Raw genomic sequence first — 27,404 nt, forward strand, 5'->3', positions numbered from 1 at the left:
ATAAGAGGCGAGACAGTCTCTGACAGTATGCAGCGAGAGGTTTATGCCGACCAGGAGGAGATACAATCACTATTACAGTTTAAAGAGGCACAATTAGAAACAAATAGGAAACACAGGGAAGAACTAGCACAGTTGCAATTAGCGTGCAGAGGCGAAGGTGAAACACCACCAGGTAGACTGCAGAGGGAGCGTGAGATAAATTCAAAAAACGAAAATAGGCAGAAAGAGAAAGACGAACTCAGAGAGTTAGAAGAACGGTTGTGTCGGATAAAACGGGTGGCAAACCCAACTGGGTATAGTCCAAGGTCGGAAAACATAAATGCGGAAGAAGAACGTAGGAGGCACTTCGTGTCGGTACAAACGTACACTTGTTTTCCGGATCCTGATAATTACCAACATCCATGCCTGTGGCTGTCTCAATTTCAAGATTCATTACCTTCATCGTGGGGACCGCTCCTCAAAATGAAGTTTGTGTGTAACCATTTGAGGGACGAGGCTAGAGCGAAAATGCGGGAAGTTATTAAAGACTGTAGTAGCTACAAGATATTTTGTGACAAGTTTTTAAATGAATTCTGGTCGAAAAGTAAGCAGGACCAGGTTAAGCAAAGCATATTGATGATGCCAAACTATAACGTAGGTGGTATAAGAGATCCAGTGGTGTGCTATCAGGAAATGCTGGGACAAAATAGGTATTTGGATGTGCCATACGAACCTGGGGAGCTCATTATGATCTGTATAACGAAGTTACCAGTGAAATTGCGCAGAGATATAGCGATAGCAGGCAGAGGCGTAGACGATTCTGGGTCATTTCAGCACTTGTTACAAGAATTGGGTAATGAGGGCAATATCGTGAACGGAGACACGACTCATAGGTCAGATAGTGTCGAGGATAGGAACGGCAGAGACTATCAGAATGACAGGAGAGCATGGAATCCTGGCATTTCATTCTTGTCATAATGGATTGTAGGATAGGAGAAACTAATCCAACATATCAGCCCTTAACATCTTGCTTTAAAACACTTGCCGCTGGCACTGAAAATTGTCTATGTAGCAGACATACTCTACTGATATGTAGGAATGCAAATACCATACTTCTGATCACAAAAAAAAAATGCCCGTAATGGCATCTGTTAGGCTGGTCTCTCAGAGCAAAATTTGCAAATTTTTATTTGGAACACTAAAGTAAAAGGACTGTTTCCTCAAAAACCAGTTGCTTAAAATGTTATGTAATAATGCCAATGAGTCCAGTTTAATTAGTGCGATTTGAGTATTGCATGTACTTAACACGTAACGTAAAAAGTCAACATTGTGATCTGTATGGAATAGGGTACGTTTATACTGCTGTTACAGGTAACATCAGTAATGTGATCGAAGTTTTTAAATTAGATGCCATCTGATCTATAGTATGTCACAGTCGTGGTGACAGTTATAATGAAGTGCTGTGTATGACTGGTCGGAATCTGGTGTTAGGGAAAGAGGCACACAGAAATTGTCAAGGTTGCGATAGAGCATATTAAGAAATCAGCTAAGGATAGGCAGGAGAAGCAGAAAGGAAAGATGCGTAAGATCGAATTGTAGTAGGAGACAAGGTTCTAATTAAAACTCATCGATTATCAAAGAAGCACAGATTCCTAACTAGCAAATTCTTTACTGTGTATAGTGGACCATTAAGAGTGAGGCGGATTGTCCAGGAAAATGCTGTACTGATTGAGACGATTAAGGGAAAACAATCGCGTGGGCTTCATCACATTTCTAACATCAAATTATGGAAAAGTTAAGGATAGATCGAAAGTAGGCAATTTATGGTAGATAGTCAGTGTATTTATTTGTGGTGTGTAACGTTGTGCAGGGTCAAATCGAACATGAGAATTTTCAGGCGGGATGTCAGGAAGTATGATGGAATAGACTGGTCGAATGAGTGATGAACAGGAGTCGACAGAGTGCTGTATGTACGTATTTTTTGTCATATGAATAAGGATCAAGCAGAAACAACGTGATGATTAATGAGTGGATAAAGATGGTAAATAGAGAAGCGACGTGATAAGTAGTAGTGGATAAAGGTGATATTTAAGGAGAGAAGCGATGTGAAGCAGTGTGATTAATAAAGAGAGATTCGTCGTGATGAAACAGTGGCAAATAAAGGTGAGTAGAACTAATAATGTGGAGATGTCTTAGAAGTATGTTACAGAGAGGCCTGTGTATGCTGCAATCGAGATTGGTGCGAATGGCGAAGGAAGACCAGGAAATGATGGAGTAATCGACGGACGGAGAGCCGAAATACGAATGAAGAGATGAGGACAACTGCACAACGTGAAGGGACATAAAGGGAGTATGAAATCCAGATGGTGAACATAGTGGAATACTGACGTAAGATGTAATATAAGTGTAAATATAATTCTTACCATAACATTTGCTATATGAAAAAAATAATTTTTGTTGTTGTTGTTGAAGTCTGGTACCAGTATAACTAATCAAAACGGTACCAAGAATGTGTACAGTTATTTTGCAGGATGAATAATTTGTGTATTTTTTGTTCTTAGATGAAATGTCGCAATTCTAAGTTGATATTTAGCAGGATGAATAATCGGTAAAGTGAATGCAGAGGTAAGCCGATGGAGAGAGGTGCCAGAGTGAAAGGACGAATTCGGAGGCTGGAAAGCTATCTCCGAAACAGCTTCATGTTTTATGTGGTTGAGTATAAGGGAGCAAAGGTATGGTATGTTGTCGTGAGTGTGGTGGTGTTAAGGTTAGCTGACTTCTAGACCTATTCTGTTAGTGTATTAATGGATTGAATGAGAAGGAAAATGTGATGTCTGGTGAGTGAGAGTCGTAGAGTAGTGTGATCAATGCGCACACTCCTGTAAAGGGGATGCTACCGATCCATAACTAAAACATTATTGTGTTATTGTTTGATTTGGATGAACCTCGATGGCAGGTCAGGATCTGACATCATGTGGATGGTTCATACATGTCCTATAAATGTTGTTATATATAATAAAAAAGGAAAAATATGTAAAGAGATACTAATTTCTGTCTGTCACAAGCACAAAGGTGCATTGTATGTTGTAGATTTAGAGTCATCAGTTTCTAAAATGTTTATTGTGTTAGAATGTTAAAGTAGTTTACTATTTAACAACATGTGGTAGGTAATTGTGAGCTGTGTAGATTATTTCTTATTTTTTTTTTTGTTAGAACACTTTCAAGGGGTATTAATTTCAGTCTGTCACAAGCACAAAGGTTCATTGTATATTGTAGTTTTAGAATCAACAGTTTCTAATATTTTCTCTGTGATAGGATGTTAGAGTAGTCTACTATTTTATATTGTAATTATGAGTTGTATAGATTCTTTCTTATTCCTTTGGTGTTTTTTTTTTTTTACACTTTCATGTTTTGTATGAGGGACGACAGGTACAATCAATAGCACAAGTGTGGTCTGTATATAGAAAAGGGATAAATGTTGATGTTGTATGTCTAGAAAACTAGGGTGTATGATTTTATGTTTTTTAGAACAAAGATTCTTTTATTATCAATGTTTCTAATAGACCATACATGTAATCAATGAGTATTTAAATACTGTAAGAATATCCTTTTGTCTGTAATGTTGCGAGATGCACGGAAGGGTTTGACTGATTGGGTGTCGTAGCAATGAGGGGCTACACAGAACGCGCCCGTACCACGTAAGCCAAGCTGACGTCGCCATGGGAGAGGCGACATAGCCACGGCACTCCTCACTCCACTGCCGGTCGGGGTACACTCCACGCGCCCGCTACAGCAGGTCAACGGCCTGGGGCGACACGCACATACGACTGGCCGTTCATAAGTTCCGCCACCCTTACGACGTGGGAAAGTATCCCGCGGAGGCAACAGCGGGTGGTTTCTTCTGCTCAACAGCTCGCGCGGCGGCGCCACGGCAGAATGAACGACGAGCGGCAGAGTCCGGCGGGCATTTTTTTACCAGCAACTATTAACTAGTACTGGACTGTGGAGCCGTGAAACAAGACGACTGCTCGTATGTCTCCATAAGGTGGAAAGTGAAGGACTAGTGTTCCCACGTTGTGAGTGGTGGAAAAGATTTTGTCTTTAGCAGACAGGACGATTGTTGTGTTTTGTCTTGACCACTGAACGGTGGGATCCATAAACTTTTGGCAGAGACTTGTTAAGTGTGCTTTGTGAATTGCATGTGGGACGCTTGGTATACTTAAAGAGGACAGTTGTCGTTTGGTGACTAATTATTGTATTAACGCAAGAAACTAGAGTGGGACATTGACATTTGCGTTTGTAGTGGGAGACATTTCTTTAATTGGTGTGGGAATAAGTGCTGTTTGTTCGAACTTACGACTTTTAATTACACCATGAACTGAAAGGACAGAACCGTGGGTAATAGTAGTTGTAGGGCCGTTTATGGACGACCAGATTCGTGTGGATGGTACTCTGAGAGTGACTAAGACATTTGTGTTTAGTGTGGGATACAGTTTACTGTTCAGTGCGTGTTCAAAATGCCGATTTGAGTGACTTAAAGACTTTCGTCCGGGTAACCATGGGAGAGCTTTGACACCGAGACAGTGTTTCTAGGGAACCTGTCACCAACTTTTTTGACCCCAAGAAAATCACAGAATGAAATGATTCCGTGTGACTCGCAAGATAGGGAATAATGTATTTGTACTTGTAATTGTGTAAATTTTTTTTATATGTTTCATTCCTGAAGGGGCGGCAAGTGTAATTGTATTTCATTAACATTTGTGTTTAGCATAGTTAGTGTTTTTGTTTTTGTTTGTTCTGGGTTACCAGTTCACGTAGCATGTTTATTAGAATATTTGGTACAATGATGCTTTAATTATTAGCCAGTGGCATAATACTAACGTAGCGGCTCTTGTTGCATTGGTGAGTAAGGTTGTCACAGGGGACAAGAGTTTGCATTGAACAACAAATATCGGAATTAACTGATGCATTTTGATGTCGTGGACAGTAATGATCTTGTTGGTGTGTTGACTGAAGCCACTTATTTTCATTATCACAGTATTGATATTTCACATTAAAGTGTAACGAAGGCTAGTTGAAATGCAAGTTCTTGTCGTCTAAATGTGTAACAACAGAGAAATGAGCAGTAGAGTAAGATACGAGAGCTACTGGTGGATTCAAGCACTTATTGCTAACTATTTATTGCATGTATTGATCAAAGTTGATGGACTTACTAGCTCACCAGCAGGTATTTGTACTGGTGGACAAGGATAAGGTTAAACTCACAGTCGAGTAGTGGTGGCAATTGCTTAAGTGATGATAGTTAATGAGGTATGACATGATATCTTAGATGAACTATATTACGTAACCAGTATGAAACTTGTGGTGTATATCATTGTTTTTCTTCTCAGTTTTATTTCTCTGTACGTTTGATGTATATTTTAGAGTAATGGTATGGAGCCTGACATTATACATGGAAATAGTATACGCAATTTTTTCTTTTGTTGATTTTGTTTTGTATTCAGACATTGCCGTGTAAAAGATTATTACAACGCAATTTATGAATGTCGGATTACTTGCTCGTGTTTGGATGGTGAGCTATTTAAAATTTCATGAGTACAATTAGTATTTTTTTTGTTTGTCATAGAATTAGTGAAGTTTGGATTAGTCATAAAAGTAACAAAGATCCCAGTAACTAAACAAATTTTTATCTCAACATTATTTTTTATTTGTATGATGTAATGTTTTATTTGTCATGTGGATTGTTGTAAATTTGTATGTGTACATTACTCCGGATTGTGGAGAGTACAATAATGCAACAACTGTGTCAATAATTTGGTAAAGTAACAGCATTTGGTCGTCTATTTGAGGTCACCAGGGCTAAGGTCTCCTCCTGGTTATTTTGATGAATTGCTACGTTTGTTCTAATACAGCTTTCTTAAAAAAATGTTCAGAACTACCCTCGCATTGCAAGGATAGTACCGTGCCTTTTTTTCTGCATGGGTAGCCGGTGGTGAAAGGGTACAGTACCGCCCAACATTGAAAATAGGTACAACATACTTCATTATTTTTGTCAGAACAACACATTTTTTTGTAAAATAACTCAATTTCAATTAATACAGCGAAGCCAGATACCAGTGTGGGAAAGAATGACAATTTATTTATTTAATTGATCACATGTGCACTCCCACAAAATAAATCCCTACATCCAGTTTGGTGAGATCGGTGAAATGAATGAATGTATGGTCGTCTGCTAACCGCAGATAGTGAATGTGAATATATGATCATCTTTGAGACGGTACTTGGGTCACCTTTGGTGGGACCAAAGAGATGAAATTTTACCTGAGCTTTGAGCGCCTGAAATGACCAATACGGTAGCAAGGTGCTCCCCCACTTCAGCAGAGGTGCGAGAGGACCTGAAGAACAGCCATGCTTCAGCACTCTGCCGCTGGATCTTGTGCTGTTAAGACCTGTCTTAGGTGTGCTCCGTAAAGACAAAAGAGTGGAGACATGGTATGCATGTGGAATATTTAAGAGTAGTTTGAAATAATAATTTCTCTATTTCAGGAACTTTTGTGGTGAGAATTAAATGTCAGGCAGGTAATATTAATGGGATCATAGTAATCTTCAGAAGTGACCAACGGTCACAATGAAACCATGTGTAGCAATAAGTTGAAATACTTCCGTGTCCTTAAGTTAAGCTGAATTACTAGCGTGTGTACAATAAGTTGAAATATTTAAGAAATAGCGTGTGTACCATAAGTTGAAATTTTTAAGAAATGGCGTGTGCAGGACTTGAAACTAGAGACGAGTACTTCCACGTGGTGAGTACTGTGTGAGTCTCAATCTATGTATGAGACAAAGGATAAAGAGAAGTACTCGTCCATGGTATCAGTTGAGGACTCGCGTGTGTGATGAATATGCTCTTAATATTACTTTGCGTGATATGATTCCGTGTGACGCTTGATTCAAACTATAATACTCTGAGAGAGAAGCAAGGTGAGTCAGCCGTCTATCCAGCAACGCCACTTGGCTTGCATAGCACAGGAAGACGTGCATATATCTCCAGAGTTCGTAGTAGGAAAGTAGAATTACAAAGTGGGGCAGTGTCGTGTGAAACTGGGATAAATACTAATTGAAGTGGGAAAGCTGAAAGTGATAATGTTGTGACTATTCCCTGTGTTGTATTCCATGTTGTAGAGTGGTGTATGTCATGTAATTTACGTATGTGTGGTTTGCATGGGAGAGTAGCTAGGTAGTTTCAGAGGTAGTGGCTTATGCTTGTTCCTTCTGTACTGCTCGGTCTGGAGGAAAGTTTCGTGATGATGATTGTGAGAGTCGAAGTGTGAGATATAATAAAAGATCCACCATCCTATCCAGAAAGTGCACTGTAGCGTTAAATAATTACGAGACCATAAGGTAGAGAATCACCAATGTAAAGCAATGCCCACTGGGCGGAATTTCTCATGTGTTATTGTTGTAGGTTATAGAATTTGTGTGTTTAGGTTATAGAATTTATCGGAATAAATAAGATAGTGAAAAGAAAAAGATTGGTGGACTTTTCCTTCGAATTGTATGTTGTCATGATGTCCCGAATTTATAATGTGTGCGCCATTCATATTCAGTGCGGTGGCCACGTGTTGATAAAAGCCGTAAAATAAAAGAAAAAAGAAAATGTGGTATTGCCAGTGCGTAGTGATCAGTCAGAGTTCTGTCAATTACTGATAGTCAGATGCGCGTTTCCGTTGCGTATTATTCATACAGGAGGTTAATTTGTGACTTAACTGTGAGTACGAGAGTTCATGTTACTCGATAAATAAGAATGAATCCACTCGCTTGGCAAACCACTCCTCTTGCAGGCCTGACTGCTTGATGCCATAGTATGAGCAAGGCATGTGGGTGCCTCTCAAAGAAATGACTTGACGACGAACCTTTATGACGATATGTTATACGGACATGTTGTACATGACTAAATGGGGTTGGATGAAAATATGTAAACTTAAAGAGTACTACATGCTACAACATAGGTGCAGATGCTAGCCGAGTCTGCAGGTTGTGCTGTGCGATGTCCTCAACATGTTGCAAGCGTCGGTCGTGGTCGGAACAGTGTTCTGTGTAGCTGTGAGCGCGTTGTGTCGTGGCTAAGTGAATTCGATCTTTGGTGAATTCTTAGTGTTTACATAGTGGATGTTTACGTAAACGATGTAGCCAAAATGTGTGGTGTTTCAAGAGGCACCCTATCGAAGACTTACACAGCCTACAGGGAAAGCGGAGAAATATCATCCGTAAGGTCACAGTGTAAATGAAAGTGTGTGTTCAGTGACCATGGAGAGTGTCATTGTGAGAAAAAAATATGGAGACGACAGCTGCAAGTGTAATTGCAGAACTGAATGTCAAATTTGCAAAACCACTCAGCAACAAAAAACACGAAGCGAGCGCCATAAGCAGCAAATTGTAGGCAGACCTGGAATTCAAAAACCACTCATCAGTGATGCAACAGCCCTTTGCTATATCTGCTGGTAGCTGGATATCAGTGCACAAATGAGAACCAAGGAGAGAAACACCTGAAGCCACAAGGCGGGAGGGCCGCCTGTGGAAGAGACCACGACGTCAAGCGGTAGCCGAGCTACACACGGCTGGCCGACAGCGGACAGGGCAGAGAGAACAAGACAAAGCCACCTACACGTGCATGTACAGGGTGGTCCATTGATAGTGACCGGCCAAACATCTCACGAAATAAGCATCAAACGAAAAAACTACAAAGAACGAAACTTGTCTAGCTTGAAGGGGGAAACCAGATGGCGCTTATGGTTGGCCCGCTAGATGGAGCTGCCATAGGTCAAACGGATATAAATTGCGTTTGTTTAAATAGGAACCCCCATTTTTTATTACATATTCGTGTAATACGTAAAGAAATATGAATGTTTTAGTTGGACCACTTCTTTCGCTTCCTGATAGATGGCGTTGTAATAGTCACAAACGTATAAGTACGTGGTATCACGTAACATTCCTAACATTCCGCCAGTGCGGACGGTAATTGCTTCGAAATACATTACCCGTGTTAAAATGGACCGTTTACGAATTGCGGAAAAGGTCGATATCGTGGTGATGTATGACTATTGGGATCAAAATGCCCAACGGGAGTGAGCTATGGATGCTGCTCGATATCCTGGACGACATCATCCAAGTGTCCGGACCGTTCGCCGGATAGTTACGTTATTTAAGGAAACGGGAAGTGTTTAGCCACATGTGAAACGTAAACCACGAGCTCCAACAAATGATGATACGAAATTAGGTGTTTCAGCTGCTGTCACGGTTAATCCGCACATCAGTAGCAGACTAATTGCGCGAGAATCGGGAATCTCAAAAACGTCTGTGTTGAGAATGCTACATCAACATCGATTACACCTGTACCATATTTCTCTGCATCAGGAATTGCATGACGACGACTTTGAACGTTGAAAGGTGACTACACTGAGCCACAGCGCCAGAGATTGCGCCAAAGAGTATTATTCCGCCGCCTCCACTGGCAGTGCTTGTCGAGAACTCGTAGTAGGCAGTGCTTGTCGTGAACTCGTAGTAGCGAGTGCTTGCAGAGATGTCGTAGTGAAAAGTTCTTGTCGAGAAGTCGTAGTGGAGAGTGCTTGTTCCATGTTTTGTGCAGTTGTTTGATGGGATAGACAGCAGATGTTGTTCGAATGGAGATATTGTAATGATCACAGTGCTTTTCGTCAATATATTTGAAGGTAAAATATTCCGTTTTTTTTCATTATTTCAGTGTCTTAAATAATGCGTCATTACAGGTTCAGTCAACAAAGCATCTGGCTCGTGTTCTTGTATTAGAGTGTAATTCTGGTTTCCTTACGCAATTATAGTATTTATATTTTTTTAATTACTTCAGTATAAATGATATTTAAAATTTCTTGTCTTATTGAAGAAGAACCGTGCCAGATGTGTACGTTGAATCACACTTCCACACACAGAACAGTTACACTTGTGCTTTGTTGTTGCGTTGGTTTTATAGCTGCTGGGGACTTAATTAATTAATTGTGTTAACGGAAAATTTCATTCCATTCTTTGTTGTTATTCTATGCAGTCAGATTGCGTACTAAAACTAGTCAGGGCCAACCGTTTACGAGAGTTCGTAATCGGACATACAGCGACTAAAAAATTAAAATTATTTCCATTCTATTTAATTAAGCCCCCATGCAACGTCGTGTACAGTTCTGCCACTAGGCACAAAAGGAATTAAGGGACGATGACAGATATTTTGCACGCGTTCTTTTTAGCTACGAAGCGTCATTCACCAACTGCGGTAACGTAAACCGGCATAATATGCACTATTGGGCAACGGAAAATTCACGATGGCTGCGACAAGTGGAACATCAGCGACCATGGCGGATTAATGCATGATGCGGCATTATGGGAGGAAGGATAATTGGCCCACATTTTATCGATGACAATCTAAATGGTGCAATGTATCTTGATTTCCTACGTAATGTTCTACCGATGTTACTACAAGATGTTTCACTGCATGACAGAATGGCGATGTACTTCCAACGTGATGGATGTCCGGTACATAGCTCGTGTGCGGTTGAAGCGGTATTGAATACCATATTTCATGACAGGTCGATTGGTCTTCGAAGCATCATACCATGGCCCGCACGTTCACCGGATGTGACGTCCCCGGATTTCTTTCTGTGGGGAAAGTTTAAGGATATTTGCTATGGTGATCCACCGACAACGCCTGACAACATGCGTCAGCGCAATTTCAATGCATGTGCGAACATTACGGAAGGTGAACTACTCGCTTTTCAGAGGAATGTCGTTACACGTACTGCCAAATGCATTGAGGTTGACGGACGTCAGTTTGAGCATTTATTGCATTAATGTGGTGTTTACAGGTAATCACGCCGTAACAGCATGCGTTCTCAGAAATGATAAGTTCACAAAGGTACATATATCAAATTGGAACAACATTGAAAAAAAACTACCTGTTACCAACTGTTCGTCTAAAATTGTGAGCCATATGTTTGTGACTATTACAGCGCCATCTATCAAAAAGCGAAAAAAGTGGTCCAACTAAAACATCCATATTTCTTTACGTACTACATGAATATGTAATAAAAATGGGGGTTCCTATTTAAAAAAACGTAATTGATGTGGCAGCGCCAGCTAGCGGGCCAACCTTAGCGCCATCTGGCTTCCCCCTTCAAGCTAGACAGTTTCGTTCTTTATAGTTTTTTCGTTTGACGCTTATTTCGTGAGATATTTGGCCCGGTCACGATCAATGGACCACCCTGTATGATCCGCAAGGAACCTTACGGTGAGTGGCGCAGAGTACCCTTTACCACAACTAGACATTTCCTTTCCTGTTCCACTCGTAGATAGAGCGACTATCTAGATGCCCCCGTATGAGACCGAATTTCTCGTATCTTATCTTCGTGGTCGCTACACGAAATGTATGCTTGCAGTAGTATGATCGTTTTGCAATCAGCTTCAAATGCTGGTTCTCTAAACTTTCTCGGTAGTGTCGTCTTCCCTCCAGAGATTCGCACTTGAGCTCCGGAAGCACATCCGCAACACTTGCCAGCTGGTCGACAAACCTAGCAGCCGGCCGCGGTGGTCTAGCGGTTCTAGGTGCTCAGTCCGAAACCGCGCGACTGCTACGGTCGCAGGCTCGAATCCTGCCTCGGGCATGGATGTGTGTGATGTCCTTAGGTTAGTTAGGTTAAAGTAGTTCTAAGTTCTAGGGAACTGATGACCTTAGAAGTTAAGTCCCATAGTGCTCAGAGCCATTTTTGAACAAACCTAGCAGCTCGCCTCTGAACTGCTTCGATGTCTTCTTTCAATGAGACCTGATGGGATCACAAACAATCGAGCAGTACCCAACAATAGGTCGCACCAGCGTCTTATATGCGGTATCCTTTACAGATGAACCATTTCCTAAAATTTTCCCCATAAACCGAAGTAGACAATGCATTCACTACCACATTCCTCACACGCTCATTCCATTTCATATCGCTTTGCAACGTTCCGCCCAGATTTTTAAAAGACGTGACTGTGTCAAGCAGGACACTACTAATGCTCTATCCGAACATTACAGGTTTGTTTTTCCTACTCATTCACTTTAAGCAACGGTCCTGTCATACTTTCCTTGGGCACTCCTGATGTTACCCTGTTTCTGATGAACACACGCCGTCGAGGACAACAATTAAACTGTGACTGCAAAATTCAATACACAAAATTGTCGTACTGAAATTTACGTTAAGGTTATCGACTATGATACAGGTCTTTGTAGAGCAGTGAAAAACAAATTAACTAGTAGATATTCTTTAAAGAAACCAAAATCGTAAACAGAATGTATTTTATAAACGCACTTGCTTAGCTCCCGCTGCTTCGCTCGCGTAGATTGTGTGGTCTGGGCAGACATCTTTGTTTTTCTTTAATCGAGTTTTTGTGTTATTCAAAAACTGCAAAATCTTCAAAACTGAACGAAATTTTCACTCTGGAAGTGAGTGTGCTTTGATGTGAAACTTTCTAGCGGATTAAAAGTGTGTTCCGAATCGTGACTGGAGCTCGGCAACTTCGGCTTTCGTGTGCAAATGCCCTACCAACTGAGCTACCCAAGCGTGACACACAAGGCATTCACACCGCTTTCCTTCCGACAGTACCTCATGTCCGCCTGTAAAATTTGGAAACTAGGAGACGGGGTACTGCCGGAAGCAAAGCTGTGGGTAGGACTTGTATATCTTGCTTGGGCAGAGCACTTGCCCTCGCGGGGCAAAGTTCTCGAGTTCGAGTCTCGGTCAGGCATACAGTTTTAATCTAACAGGACGTTTCGCCTTCTTAACTTATCGTCCTAATTAAAACGTTAGATTCTGCTAGCCGGTGTCTGAGATCTTCGTTAATCCTACCGTTTGAGTTCTCAAGGGGATATTTCCATCAAAAATTTCGTCCCATATCACATGTTTCTTTAGAATTGAAATACCAGTTTGCATAGATTTGGCTTAAATGTGTTTTTATGTAACGAAATATTTTCATAAAACTTTCCACCTCTTATTTCACCCTGTTAGGGATTGAATTTCCCAAAACACTGTCACGCGTTCATATTTCTTTTTTTCTTTTTTACCGAGAATTCAAATACAAATTCCCAGAGATTTAGTTTCAAAAATGCTTTCGCAATAAAATGTTTCCGTAAAAACCTCCATCTCCTATGCTACTCCCTTAGAGGTTGAATTTCGAAAAACACTGAAACGTCATTTTTTGAAATTATTTCTAAACGAGAAGAAAAATACAAACTTTCTTAAATTTAGCTTTAAAAATGCTTTCGTAGTGAAATGTTTCATACAAATTTTCATCGCCTATCTCATCACCTTAAGGGTTCAGTTCCCAAAAACATTCAAACACGTTATTTTTTTTTTAAAAAAAAAAAAAAGAAAAACAAAAACAAAATATCCGGAAGTCAAATACAAATTTTCATAGATGTACCTTTAAAAACTTTTTAGTAGCTCTTTATAATCACTTTTTTCCGCAAAAATTTTTCAGCTACTATCACTTCCATAGTGGTAAAATTTCCAAAAATGATGAAATACGTATTTTTTTATCTCTGGCCGACAAAAAATATCAATTTTCGTGACTCTAGCTTCAAAATTGCTTTAATAGCGACATGTTGAGTCAGTCGGTATTGACATTTCCTTTTATGTATGGAAACTGACTGTAATATTCATAGGTTAAATAAAAAAAGCGAAATTCATTTTGACACTGTATCTAAGAAAGTAAGGAATCCACTTTGGGCTTTCAACCCACTGTTGTTTGGGTGAACTTGACGCTAGTGGCTACGGAACGAAAGGAAGACGACCATAAATATTTGCAGTATTAGTATTTTTTTCAGAGGGCCTGTGGTGGGGTAAGATTATACCAGTCCACAATCCATTTTCTACTGTGGTGCGGATCAAATTACAAGATAAGCAGTACAGTGTATTTAGCATAATATTCTTTAATGTGTACGGGAACTACTGCAAATCGAGCCCCGTTATCCACATCATGCTTGGGGGTAAAGGCCAAAAGAAATTTCGTGCCTTGAGTTAACAATATTCTGTCAGGTTATAATTGTCAATTCAGCTATACGAGATTTATTCGAGAAGTAAGGTCCGATCGGTGGCAAAATGGAAACTGCTGTGAAAATAAAACCGTTTCATTTCCAACAGTTAGCTACACCTTCCAGCTAGTTTTCTACAATCTTCGTACATCCATAGTTGAAATGGAGAACAGTGGGACACCAGCTGGCACAAATTTATATTAAAAATGAAGAAATTCCTCCAGCTGTATTTAAGGTGTCGATTTTATTTTATTTATTAACTAGTTACTAACCACCTTCCACACGGAGCACGTCCGTGTCTCACCACTGACTTCTAGTATCAGCAGCACGCAGTTGACGACAACAAGTGTATGGGCCTGAAGATGACGTTGTTACAACGTGGAAACTAGTTGCTAAAATAAAATCGACACCTTCAATACAGCTGGAGGAATTTCTTCATTTTTAATAGAAAGTTTTCTACAAAGTGGCCGCTCCGAGTTTGACATTTGTAGTAGCGTTGTACCAACTATCCAATATCCTCGTCATACAAGGCAGCCGCCTGTGCTTCCTGCCAATACTCTACACTGGTGTACAGCTCGTTGTCTGTGCCAGAACATTGTCTTCATAGCCAGTGGTTCATGTGATCAAACACTCCCCATCGAAAACACTGCAGGAGCAGCTTCATTGCCCCTGCAGAATGCACCCACGAATCGTTTTGCAGAAGGAAAGGCATGACAGCTACGTTATGTGGGCTGCATGACATCAGGCGAAATCTCACGCCAGGCTCTCACATATGGCGGGAAACACTATTGTTCTAAGCATCTTCACGTGCTCAGTGTGTGCTTAGAACTGAAAAGAGCTAGGTGAGGCGATCGACAGACATAATAGACGCATTGCCCAACGCATCTGTGCAAAGCTTTATTGGATTTTCTCTGAGGTTTCCATTCCGCACTCCATCGGACCTTACTTTCCGAATGTCCCTAGTAAAATATTGTTAAAATCAGCGAGAGCAGTAAGAACGGTGTCGTGCAGTATTTTCTGGGAAGAGAAAACGTGTGAAAAGAGGGAGGCCGATTTGTTGTGACGATAAGCGAGGTAGCGGCTGGGTAGGGTGCCGCTGTGTCGTAAAAGCTGCCGGCATACGCGGCAATTTTCTTCCGCGGCTCCGCCGACGTAGAAGTTTTCACTTTCTGGTAACTCAAACATTATTATGTACCATATCAAGCTTCGTACAAGACAAACACCGCTTTTACAGTATCCACAAATTGATAGTTTTGTAGTTAAAAACAAATACTTTCCAAGCGACGAAAACATTAAAAAAAGAGGAATTACACACGATTTGAATACTTTGAAAGTGGAAGACACACGTGAAAAGCGGGTTCGGGTACTGATGCACTACCTCCGGCGGTCATTTAGCGTGCGCGTAGCTGGCCACCAGTCCCATAACATGAACACGTGGTGCCGAAGGCGTAATACCTAGGCTATGAAGCAATGCAAGAAAGTCATCTTATCGGATAAGTCTTGTTTCACACTCTTCCAACTTCTGGCCGAGTTTACGTCCAAGACCGAAACACGGCGGTGGTTTTGGTGATCATTTCAGCAGCCACATGGGAACTCCGAAAGGTCGCATAAGTGACAAGGATTATGTTACTATTTTGACTGTCATGTCCATCCCATGGTACTATGTTCGGTCCAAAATGGTGATTCTGTGTCCCAAGACGACAGGGCCCATGTTCACCCATCACACAGCTCGAATAGCCCAGGATTTAGAATGAGAATTTCACTCTGCAACGAAGTGTGCGCTGATATGAAACTTCCTGGCAGATTAAAACTGTGTGCCGGACCGAGAGTCGAACTCAGGACCTTCGCCTTTCGCGAGTAAGTGTTCTACCAACTGAGCTACCCAAGCACGACTCTCGCCCCGTCCTCACAGCTTTATTTCTGCCAATACCTCGTCTCCTACCTTCCAAACTTCACAGAAGCTTTCCTGTGAACCTTGCAGAACTAGCACTCCTGGAAGAAAGGATATTGCGGAGACATGGCTTAGCCACAGCCTGGGGGTTGTTTCCAGAACGAGGAGTGCTAGTTCTGCAAGGTTCGCAGGAGAGCTTCTGTAAAGTTTGGAAGGTAGGAGACGAGGTATTGGCAGAAGTAAAGCTGTGAAGACGGGGCGTGATTCGTGCTTGGGTAGCTCAGTTGGTAGAGCACTTGCCCTCGAAAGGCAAAGGTCCCGAGTTCGAGTCGCAGTCCGGCACACAGTTTTAATCTGCCAGGAAGTTTCAGCCCAGGATTTGTTTTTCAAGCACAAGGATACTTTGTCACATCTCCTTTGGTCACTGTAGTCACCAGATAATATTACTGAGCCTTTGTGGTCCGCTTTGGAGAGAATCATACGTGATCATTATCCACCTCCATCATCTTTACCTGAAACTGCCATTACTTTGCAGGAATAATGACACACAATTTCCTTGAAAAACACATAGGGTCTGTATTTATCCATTATGAGACTAGTAGGAGTTTTGAAGCCCAATAGCTTTCCTACACCGTATTACGGCTTGGTAATACACTGTGCTTTTCTCAACCCCTGTAGTTCAAAAGAGATACTTTTATCAGTTAAGACACACTTATATTTACTTTTATATGATCACATTTATCGCATAATTCATATTTAAGTTAGTACTCAGTACTTTTATAAGGACTGGTATCGACATAGAAATTTACCTACTCCTCACCCTCCAAAGCATTTATATTTCAATGTACAGTATTCCTTCACCCAAAGCACTGACAATAGAACACAGCCACTCGTTTAATCACATAGTTCATTAAGTCCATAAGCGTACTCACTGGTCCACTCAGTGCCACAATAAAACGATTTTGGACATGTCTGACAATGAAAGCCTGTATTGTTCAGCGGCATATTTTGCACATTCGATTTCTATGTATCTATGGCAATATGAATAGTCGTCACTTCGTTAGAGAGGCTTTAGAACTCATAGAAACGCCAGTATAGATGTACCTCGGGTTTGTGGGACTCGAACAGATACTTACAAGATTCGTGCTATAACCTCTTCTTAAGTCGGTGTGCTACTGAAAACGCCTTGCTGGGCTACATTTCCAAGTAGGCTTTCTAGGTTCAAGCCTAAGGAACCTGCGCCATAAAGGAGCCCGCAGTACAAAAAATTTATAAGGAAGTGCGTGTTTTAATACATAGGTGGAGGACCTCTTATTTACAATCATAAAGAAAGTAAGCGTAGCTGTTTTGTATGGGCTAATTCCGCTGAATTTTCCAGTGGACAGCCCATAATCGTTAAGTTAGCATTCACTTTTCATAACCTGCTGAATTGAAGATATCACTAAGATTTTTAAAAGAGTATTTAACAGAAATTTGGCAACTTGAAGGGAGTTAGTGTTTGCGGAAAGCCGCTATGTTTCCATAACATATAGCCTATTTAATGTTGTCTGTTGATGTTTGAGCACCGATTTTTACAGGATGGATAGAAAGGATAAAAACTTGCAGCTTCCCTGTTGAAATGAACCCTTTGCAGCCATAACTGGAGGAATAACAGACGCGCACAACACAGCGCAACAGTGGAACCACATGACGATTTCTGTGAGTCCGTCTGTATCAGTGACGCTGCAACCCGTTGAATCTCATATCCCTGACCGGGTCTGCACTCTTTCTGGCGTTGGGCTCCAGTTGGTAACACATACACAATATTTGAATTAAATTATTGGCCTGGGAAGAAGCTGATTGGCCAGCAAATGAGTACCCAACACATCTGGCGAAAACAAAGTGCACTGTCAAGAGTCTGTGTCCTACATTTAAATTGCTGAACATCAGTATCAGTTTCAAATCAAACGTAAAGGTGCAACACGCCAGAACTCATGAAGCCTTCATAAAGGTCACCAATTCGAGGTAATGGTCTTGCCAACGTAACTCTGACGAAGTACCTACCACAGTCGGTTGTCAACCAAACTATACTGCCGTGCTGTATCTTATGCGTGAAATGCCGCAATAGTTCTGATACTGCTTTGCACCTGAACCCACAGGATACCCGACTGCTATTAAATTTCCACACGCAACCAACACCAAAAGCCCTTTTGCTACTATCTACCAAAACGCTGAATACACACATTACTGGAAAATGAAAAAAGATTTCTACGGTCCCCTTTCGTTAGCAAGATCGTCCACAGAAACTGCTGGTGATGCGTCGTCTGAACTCGGCGAGGTTGCTGCTGCAGAGATACACGTCCGTCGTATCTCGCTGTAGGTACCTGAAATACACTGACCTATGTCTTTCAGAGTAGAAGCGCTAGAAGTGGATTCGCTGGACTCAGATATTGGATGATCGGCTGTAACAGTGTAGAATGATATGAAGTCTGACAGGAGTTACCGGTCGAATAATAGCGCGCAAGTTGTTTGAAGGGATGGAGTTTTTAATTCATTTCCTCTGTGATGGTTACCAAAAAAAACGTTTACTCAATCATTTCTCTTCCATCTGCGCCTTGTGCAGATTTCAATGGGCTTACACTCGCGTGCCGCGTCAAAACAATGACAGTTACATCTAACAGACTCCAAAAAGTGCCACAATTCAACTGATAAGACATATTTTACCGTGATCACCGGGATGTAAGAGCGACGCCCTACTGATCACCTCAACCTTCGCTTCCCGTCTGCCGCTCTGTTACCTTGTCACTGGATAAGGAAGTGCTTCCTTGTGTTTTGGGCCAATCAGAGCCCTCCGGTTTGTTTCTTCTGCAGCCGATCAATAGCCATCTTCTTATGTACCAGATGTAATGTCACGTCACCAGGTGCTCTGCGCAGGCCGCTCTCTGTACTCCAGTTTATTTAACCCCTCTCCCCCACAATCCAGTGACAACATATTGTCCAACGTTGCAAAATCATAAGTATCTCTCTATTAACGTAATCATTATAAGAACTCCTTTGCACCACGTGCAGGCTATATTAGTGATTTGCTTTGCTTTCAGTATACTCCATTTGATAGGAACCTCTCTGATTGGTCCCCTGGTAACTTACGGAAAGGCTCCTGGCAGGTGATGGCTGAGTGACTCTGGGCGCCGGGCCGATTTCGAGGCAAGCACAAGTCGTATGAAGAGGTAGCTGTGGCTCTCCACAGAATGGAGTGTGCTGCCTGAAATACGGAGACAACGCTTGGTGCCCACGACGGTGGTGGACGTGTTTATTTTGAACTACAGCTGATCATAGCAGAAAGAGGCTGAACACTAAAGCAGGAGAAGGACGGCACTTAAGCTAACTATCAGTGTTTGAAATTAAAGGTGAACGGCTTTCTTGGTGAACTTCAAGTGTTCGTGTGGATTTTAACTCACCACCCTGGTTACCTAGTGCCTAACTACGGGACAATGATTTGATCTCTAGCTGTAGTGCGTGCCTTGTCTGATTACAGGCGCCAGTACGAGGCTAATCCATAAAGTAAGATTAGAAAAAAAATTTTAAGTACAAAAAAATGAATATATTTTAATAAAATTTACATGCATTGTGGTTTAGGTCTTGCATTATTTTTTCACTAATCACAATTTACCTCAAAACATTTTCTCCTACGTGGGACGAGTTTTCTCATTCCCGTGTCATAGACGTCACCCCCTTCTTCTTTCAGCCAGTTCTTCTCTTCGACTTTCACCTCGTCGTCATCGGAAAAGCGTTTTCCACGAAGGTGTTTTTTCTGTTTACTGAATAGATGATAGTCACTAGGTGCGAGATGGGGCTGCGAAAGCTGTGGCTTAAAATATCCCAACCAAATGAAGTCAAGTCTTGTGTTGCATGAGTGGCGTACACACAGGCGTTATCATGAAGGAGACAGACTCCCGTTGTCAACATCCCACGATTTTTGTTTTGTATATCTCTGCGAAGTTTCTTCATCGTCTCACAATATCTTGCAGTCTTTATTGTTTCACAAACACTAACACCATGATTTTCCTCGCTGTTTGCTGAGTTTGGAATGAGAATGGGCATGACGGCACATTCTTTAGTGGTCGTTTCCTCTCTGGAGTGTAGTGATAAGTCCATGTTTCATGTCCTGTCACTACAGAGTTGAGAGAAGCCTCGCCTTCAGTCTCAAAACGGTCAAGAAATTCACGAGCAGCACTGAGTCTGTTCATTTTGTGTGCATCGATAAGCATCTAGGGCACCCGTCACACACACAACTTGCGGTGATTTATCAGTTACGATTTCATGAAAAACAGTTCGTGAAATGTTTGGACAAACTGCATGCAGGTCATCAATTGTCGATCAGCGATCACAGAGAAGATGTTCTTCAATTTTCTACGCCACATCATCAGTGACAACAGACGACCTTACGCTTGTGTCCGTAATTTTTCCTCCTATATATGTAATTGTAGTTCTCAATCCGTTCGAGTAATCAATCATTCATAATAGGAAACAGTCATAACTCAGTCACTCAAAATGATTCAGAAATTTTACTTGTTAGAATGAAACCAGGCGATGATTCTTCTTCTCTGCAGGCTCGTGCTTTGCGGCAGTCTGCTAATCTGTACAAAACAAATAAAATGCCTCGTACTTTTGGGAGCGTTGTATAATCAGTCGGGAAACCTCAGATCAAGCAGATATTTGGCTTTGATGAAGTTTAACCTTCCGAAGAAGTAATGGAGCTCTTGGATTATTAAATGGAGGTTCGTATCCAGTCTTTCGGAAGTTCCCTTCTGATTAACAACTACGCAATATATCGATGAATATCATTAATTCTCAAATGTCAAATAATGTAAATTGTTACACACCTTTTGTATGAAGGAGCAATATATATATATATATATATATATATATATATATATATATATATATATATATCCCTTTTAATCGTACAATTTCGTATCAGTTATCTTTTGTCATAAATCTCAATATTCAGATTACAATTCTTCAAACAATGCTCAGGCTAATCGGCACGAAGACAATCTCGGAAACTTTTTTCTAACAACCACCAGAGAGATTACTACAAAGAATAATTATGCGCTATGGCATAGCTATTGTATGAAACTACTTTGCGCATGGATTCTGCGAGTATGAAGATAGAAAATTAGTAAACGTCATTCAAGGGTAGAATTGTATCAGAATAATTCATCGAATATAAAGAGATATTACATGTCTTCTTCGTAAATTTCTGTGCTTCCAGAATTGAAATTCCGTCATATGCTGCCTTGACATTACGTTCTCTCCATAAATTGAAAAATATCGCTATGAATCTCAAGCGGCGTCCATGCCCTTAGCATTTAGGTAGCGAATTACAGCGAGCACTTCGCATTTAGCGGGAGCCGGAATGAGAACGCTCAGTTCCAACAGTCACAACACTAATCTATGAGCGAGCTACTGATTATTCGGAATGCTCGTTCCTTCTGCTGGCTTCTCGCTCCTCGGCAGTGGTACCAACGTCCCCAACGGACATTCCATGCTAAAGTTATATGCCTTGTAACCTTAATTTCCGGATAATCCTCGTACATGGCAATCCCTGTTCTGTTCAAGGTTAATCGGCAGTAGCCGAAAATTTACTTGTTTTAATATGAGACTCACCTGTTCACTTGGGTCAGGTGACCTGCCGTCTTTTGAGTGAACTTTTGCTTTGACTCATTAAGCCGTTTTATAGCCAACTGTTACACGTTGTTTGGCACACGAATTATCTAAGTAAAATCTGTGGATTTCAGGTCATTAATAAGCTCGATTATTTTATGTGAAGTAAAGTGCATTTAGATAGACCTTTGATTGGTAACATGCAACAGACTAGAGCAAGTGAAAATTAAAATTATAAGCCTTAAAATTCGTCTCTTCAAGGTTGAACGGTATGCTTGAAGGCATCATGTATTGTGCGCACACTGCATTCTGAGAGTAGCACACCTCACAGGTTAAAACGTGACTGTTCTTGCTATCAATTAAAATTGTTATCGCCATCACCTGTTTCAATTAAGAAAATCTGTCGTGTGTGTCCATTATCACCCCCTTTTTATCGAATTTCCGTCTAGTTGTTAATGAATTCAATGAGTAAGAGTTATTTGATTTAATGAAGAGCTCATGATGTTAATGGTGGCCGCTGGTGATACCTATTGGTATGTTTTTACTGAACTGCCTTTCATTTATCTGCTTTTGCTAAATCTGAGCTAGGCTCATTTATATCTTTGTTTCACGAAGCATATGTGCTATTTTCATGTTCTACTGCTTCGCTGGGTTTCTGTAGATACTGAACTGTGTGACAGTTCATTTCGGCGCCATAGCACTAGTTTGTGTTAAAGACCTCTCACTTCGTCACTACCACCTGTTGCGGCTTTCTCATGCAAATGTTCTTGTTAATGACCAAGTAATATGGTAGAGCTGTTCGCATTAATACTCCTATTTGCAATCTTTCCTGTCTAGATAATTTTTTATATGTCAGTTTAAAAAAGTAATGTGCCACTTTTTATTTTAAAGTACTAATGTATTCATTTGGTATTTTTGTCCTATGTCAGTTTAAAAAAATGTGCAACTTTTTGTTTTAAAGGACTAATGTATTCATTTGGTATTTCTGTCCTATTTCTATAATTTTGTGACGTCAATTATCTGAAGGAACACTCTTCGGAATTTAAACACTTCCACTGGCCACCAAACTCCCCAGACATGAACATTATTGAGCATATCTGTGTTGCCTTGAACGTGCTGTTCAGAAGAGATCTCCACCCCCTCGTACTCTTACGGATTCGTGGACAGCTCTGCAGGATTCAAGGCGTCAGTTCCCTCCATCACTACTTCAGACATTAGCCGAGTCCACACCACGCCTTGTTGCGACACTTCTGCGTGCTCACGGGGGCTCTAAACGATATTAGACAAGTGTACCAGTTTCTTTGGCTCTTTATCGTAAAATTTTCAGGCAGCAGCCGCCAGCCAAGACAGAGCAGCAATAGGCAGCAATCGATTTTGTAACATTACGAATGCCTAACCAGGAGCGAATTATACAGTTTCATTTGTGTGCTCTAGTAGTTTAGTTTTTGAATTGCTGCGTGTTAATTCAATAATTAATAGACACACTTTTGGCGTTTTAGGATGTGTCAGAAAGTAACCGATTTTGTGACACTTTATAAGTTCCTAATCAAGAGCGAATTATTTAGTCCCACTTGTGTGCTTTGGGAATTAAGTTTTTCAGCCTCTGTGCGTTAATTAAACGTACTAGACATAGTTCTTGCGTTTTCGTCAGCGTCTACAGAAGAGTTCCAAACCCTCAGTTACACAGCTTGAGGCTGCAGTGGATGAGCGTCTCTGTTGAGGGCCCCCTGTGTGGATCCAACTCATGTCCAGCAAGATACCCAAGTCCACAGATCAGTCCGCACTGGTGGCGAGCCCAGTTACTTCTCGCACTGAGGTAGATCCCTCACCTCTGGTCGAGTGGGAGGTCGCCTCAGGGTGTGGCAGTTTGTAAAAGACTTCCCAGAGGGCCCAACATAAGGCTTCCTCAATTAGTTTGAAAAACGGGTTCCAGGTGTGTCTGTGGCTGACACTGTCACTCAGCAAGATGGAGTCACCTGCCCAATTAGACGCGTTATGGGATCGTTTAGGGACATCGCTGCAAAGGATAAAAGAAAAAAGCTAATGTGCACTATGTGTGCATATGAGGTGGAGTCATTCCAGATGTGGAATGGGTCCTTCTGGTTTGCTATGAAGAGCACAGGTTGCAGCCAGCTGCAGGTGGTGCCTCATGTCAGTACCAATGACAAGTGTCACTTTGGATTGGAAGAAATTCTCGCTGGTTTCGAGGGACTATTTGTGAGATAAAAGCAGAGCTCACCATTTGCAGCATAGTCGACAGGACTGATCGCGGACGTCTGTTACAGAGTCGAGTATAGGATCTGAATCATCGGCTGAAAAGGTTCTACAACCGAATAGGCTGCAGATTCCTCGATGTGAGCCATAGTATGGTGGGGTTTCCGCTTCCGCTAAATAGCTCAGGAGTTCATTACATGCAAGAGGCGGCTACATGGGTAAAAGGAGCTGTGTGGCGTGTACTGGGAAGTTTTTTTAGGTGAGAGGGACTTAGAGAAACACAGAAAGGACATCATTTTCAAAGGATGTAGGTCGAAATCGGAAATCGTTACACCAATCGCAAATTGTTGTAGCCGTGTTGGGCAAGTACCACAGCTCTGAGTAGTAACAGAAAGCACTGATGCTCAAAGCGTTATAGGCACTAAAATATTGCTAAAGCCGGTGTTAACTTCAGCCGAAATTAGAGTGAAGGACGTAACGGTGTTCAAAGGATAGCCTAAACACAGTTGGTGGTGGTGTGTTTGTTGCAGATGGAAGTAGTTTATCTTCTAGCGAAAATGAAGCAGATAGTTCCTTTGAATTAGTATGGGTAGATGTCATTCTTGGCAACTGGAATAAAATAATAGTTGGATCCTTTTCACCGACCTCCCAATTCAGATGATACAATAGCAGAAAAGTTCAAAGAAAACTTAGGTCGAATTTCAAATATGTACCCGACTCATACAGTCATTGTTGGTGGTGACTTCAATTTACACTCAGTATATGTTGAAATCCAGAGGTATATGTAAAACATCAACTCAGATTGTGCGATACATGTTCTCTCTAAATTATTTCGAGGAATTAGTTCATGAGCCCACTTAAATAGTGAATGGTACTGAAAAAATGCTTGACTTTAGAGCAACAAATAAATGTGAGCTAATAACGAGTATCGAAATGGATACATGGATTAGTGAACACAGGTTTGTCGTAGTGTGACTAAATATTGTAACTCGTAAATCTACCAAAAATAAACGAATAATACGTTTATTCAAAAAACAAGATAGAATTCACTTGAAGTCTTTCTGAGAGACCATCTCCACTCCTTCCAAATTATCGATGTAGATGTAAATTAAATGTGACTTGAGTTGTAAGGAATAGTAACGACAGAATTTTAGCAACTTATACCACATAAAAGTACGCCAAATTTAAAAAAAAATGCGAAACCACCTAGCGAGACGCTTGTTACAGTTTTCACAATGAAACTTTGTCTTGAAACCATGCAGAAAACCCAAGGACGTTATGTTCATATTTAATGTATGCTATCTCCGATACACAATCAATGCCTTCTCTGTGCTATATGGATGGAAATACTATCAATGACAGTGCTGCTAAAGCACAGTTACTAAACACAGCCTTTCAAAATTCCTACACCACAGAAGATGAAGCAAAATTCCAGCATTCGAATCAAGAACAGCTGCCAACATGAGGAACTTATAAATAGACATCTTCAGTTTAGTGAAGCAACTTAAATCACTCAATAAAAGCAAGTTTTCTTAGTTAGTTAGTTATGTCACGTTCCACAGATCATTTTTCGGATTATTTTATCGATATTATGTGGAACAAGTCAGATTACAAGATATATATACACACATGAATAGTAGTAATATTAATATTACTGATATTTTTAGTTCTACACATGGAACTACATTTAGAGGTACATTTTATTTTTACCATTTCTGAAATAGAAACTCGTCCATGGAGTAGAAGGAGTTGTCCAAAAGAAATTATTTTAAGCTAGATTTAAAACTTGATCTGCTACCTGCCAGACACTTCATGTTGTTGGGCAAATTATCAAATATTTTTGTTGCTGAATAATGTACTTCTTTTTGAGCAACTGACAGCTTCAATAACGGATAGAAAAGATCATTTTTCCCTCTAGTGTTGTACGCATGAACTACACTGTCCTTCACGAATTGAGATAGATTATTTGTAACGAATTTCATTAGCGAATATATGTACTCTGATGGTGCAGTTAAAATACCTAACTCCTTGAAAATGGGCCTACACCACTAATTATTCTCACTGCTCTCTTTTGTGCAATCAATACTTTATGTCTAAGTGGTGAGTTACCCCAGAAAACTATTCCAAAAGACATTATTGAATGGAAATATGCAAACTACATTAGGAGGCAAGACTGCATCCCAAATAGACTCCTTTCCGAGCATGATGATGCAGTAGCTCCATACTTAACAATCATATACAATCACTCATTCAACAAAAGATCCATACCCAAAGACTGGAAAGTTGCAAAGGTCACACCATTATTCAAGAAAGGTAGTGAGAGTATTCCACTAAATTAACAGCCCATATAATTAATGTCAGTAGTCTGTTTATGAGAGTTCTGGGACAAAGAGCATTTTTGAGAAAAAATTCCAGGTTGCAAACCAAGAACCTAATTTTGCAGTTTTCCCCATTTAAAAAATCTAATTTGCCTATAACAAAGAAAGCAATGTCTCATTGTTCCTGTTAATAAATTTCATATCTAATAAATTTAATTCTTCATAAGCTATAACCATCAAAACTCATTTTCCTACACCGAAAAAATCAAAGTCTCATTTCCTCATTTAAAATTTTTTAAATCTGATAAATTTTATTCTGAAATAAACAAGAACCATCAAAACTAAACTCAGGAAAGGTGCATTTTAACTGAAAACGTTTTAATGAAATAAACAATCTATTTTCAATCTATATAAATACAATGAAAACACTGACCAACAAACCTGAATTATTTAAGAACTTATAAGAAAGGAAAGTATGGATTGAGTTGCAAAGATTTAAAAAATGTAAAGAAAACAACTGCTAAAGCAGAAAATTTAAAAATTATTCCAAACTTAATAAACAAAATTTAATATAACTTATTGTAAATCCTATGACAATTTTAACAACAATGACAATGATAATGAATGAACAAAAAAAATCTTTAAAAGAATTTCATGAAATCTGTAAAATAGACAAAATGAAAAATTATTCAAAACCTAGAAAAGAAAATTAATTGATTTTATCTGCAAGTAAAATTAATAATGATAACGATTTGAGTATGAAACCTTTAAGTGATCTTCATAATATCTGTAACACAAAAATTAAGAAAAATATTCTACACTTAATAAAATACACTTAATCAGTCTTATCAACAGGTCTGAAAATAAAATTAGTAATAATGATGGTGAGACAAATATAAATGATATTTAAGTTCTGATGATGATGAACATGTTGTATTACAAACTGGAATTAATGTACTTCCATGTTGTAAATATAATACAAATAAAATAAAAGGTGATAATTATTATTTCTTAAGAGAATTAAACAGTTGCACAGAAGATTAAATAAAAAATTAATTAGTTTTTAATATTCTTTCATGATATGGTAATTTTTGAAATCTTCATAAAACTTACAAACAACTTTCCCACAAAAACATTCAACTTTTTCATGATCTGTTTCTTTATCTCGTGATAGCGGTGTTCAGGAAAGATAGATTAGGCAGATTTTGTGTTGGAGTGTTTGTGTCTGTCAGTAGCAGTTTATCTTGTAGTGAAGTCAAAGTAGATACTCCGTGCA

The sequence above is a fragment of the Schistocerca serialis genome, chromosome 4, assembly GCF_023864345.2.
Source record: "Schistocerca serialis cubense isolate TAMUIC-IGC-003099 chromosome 4, iqSchSeri2.2, whole genome shotgun sequence".
Classification (NCBI taxonomy): Eukaryota; Metazoa; Arthropoda; class Insecta; order Orthoptera; family Acrididae; genus Schistocerca; species Schistocerca serialis.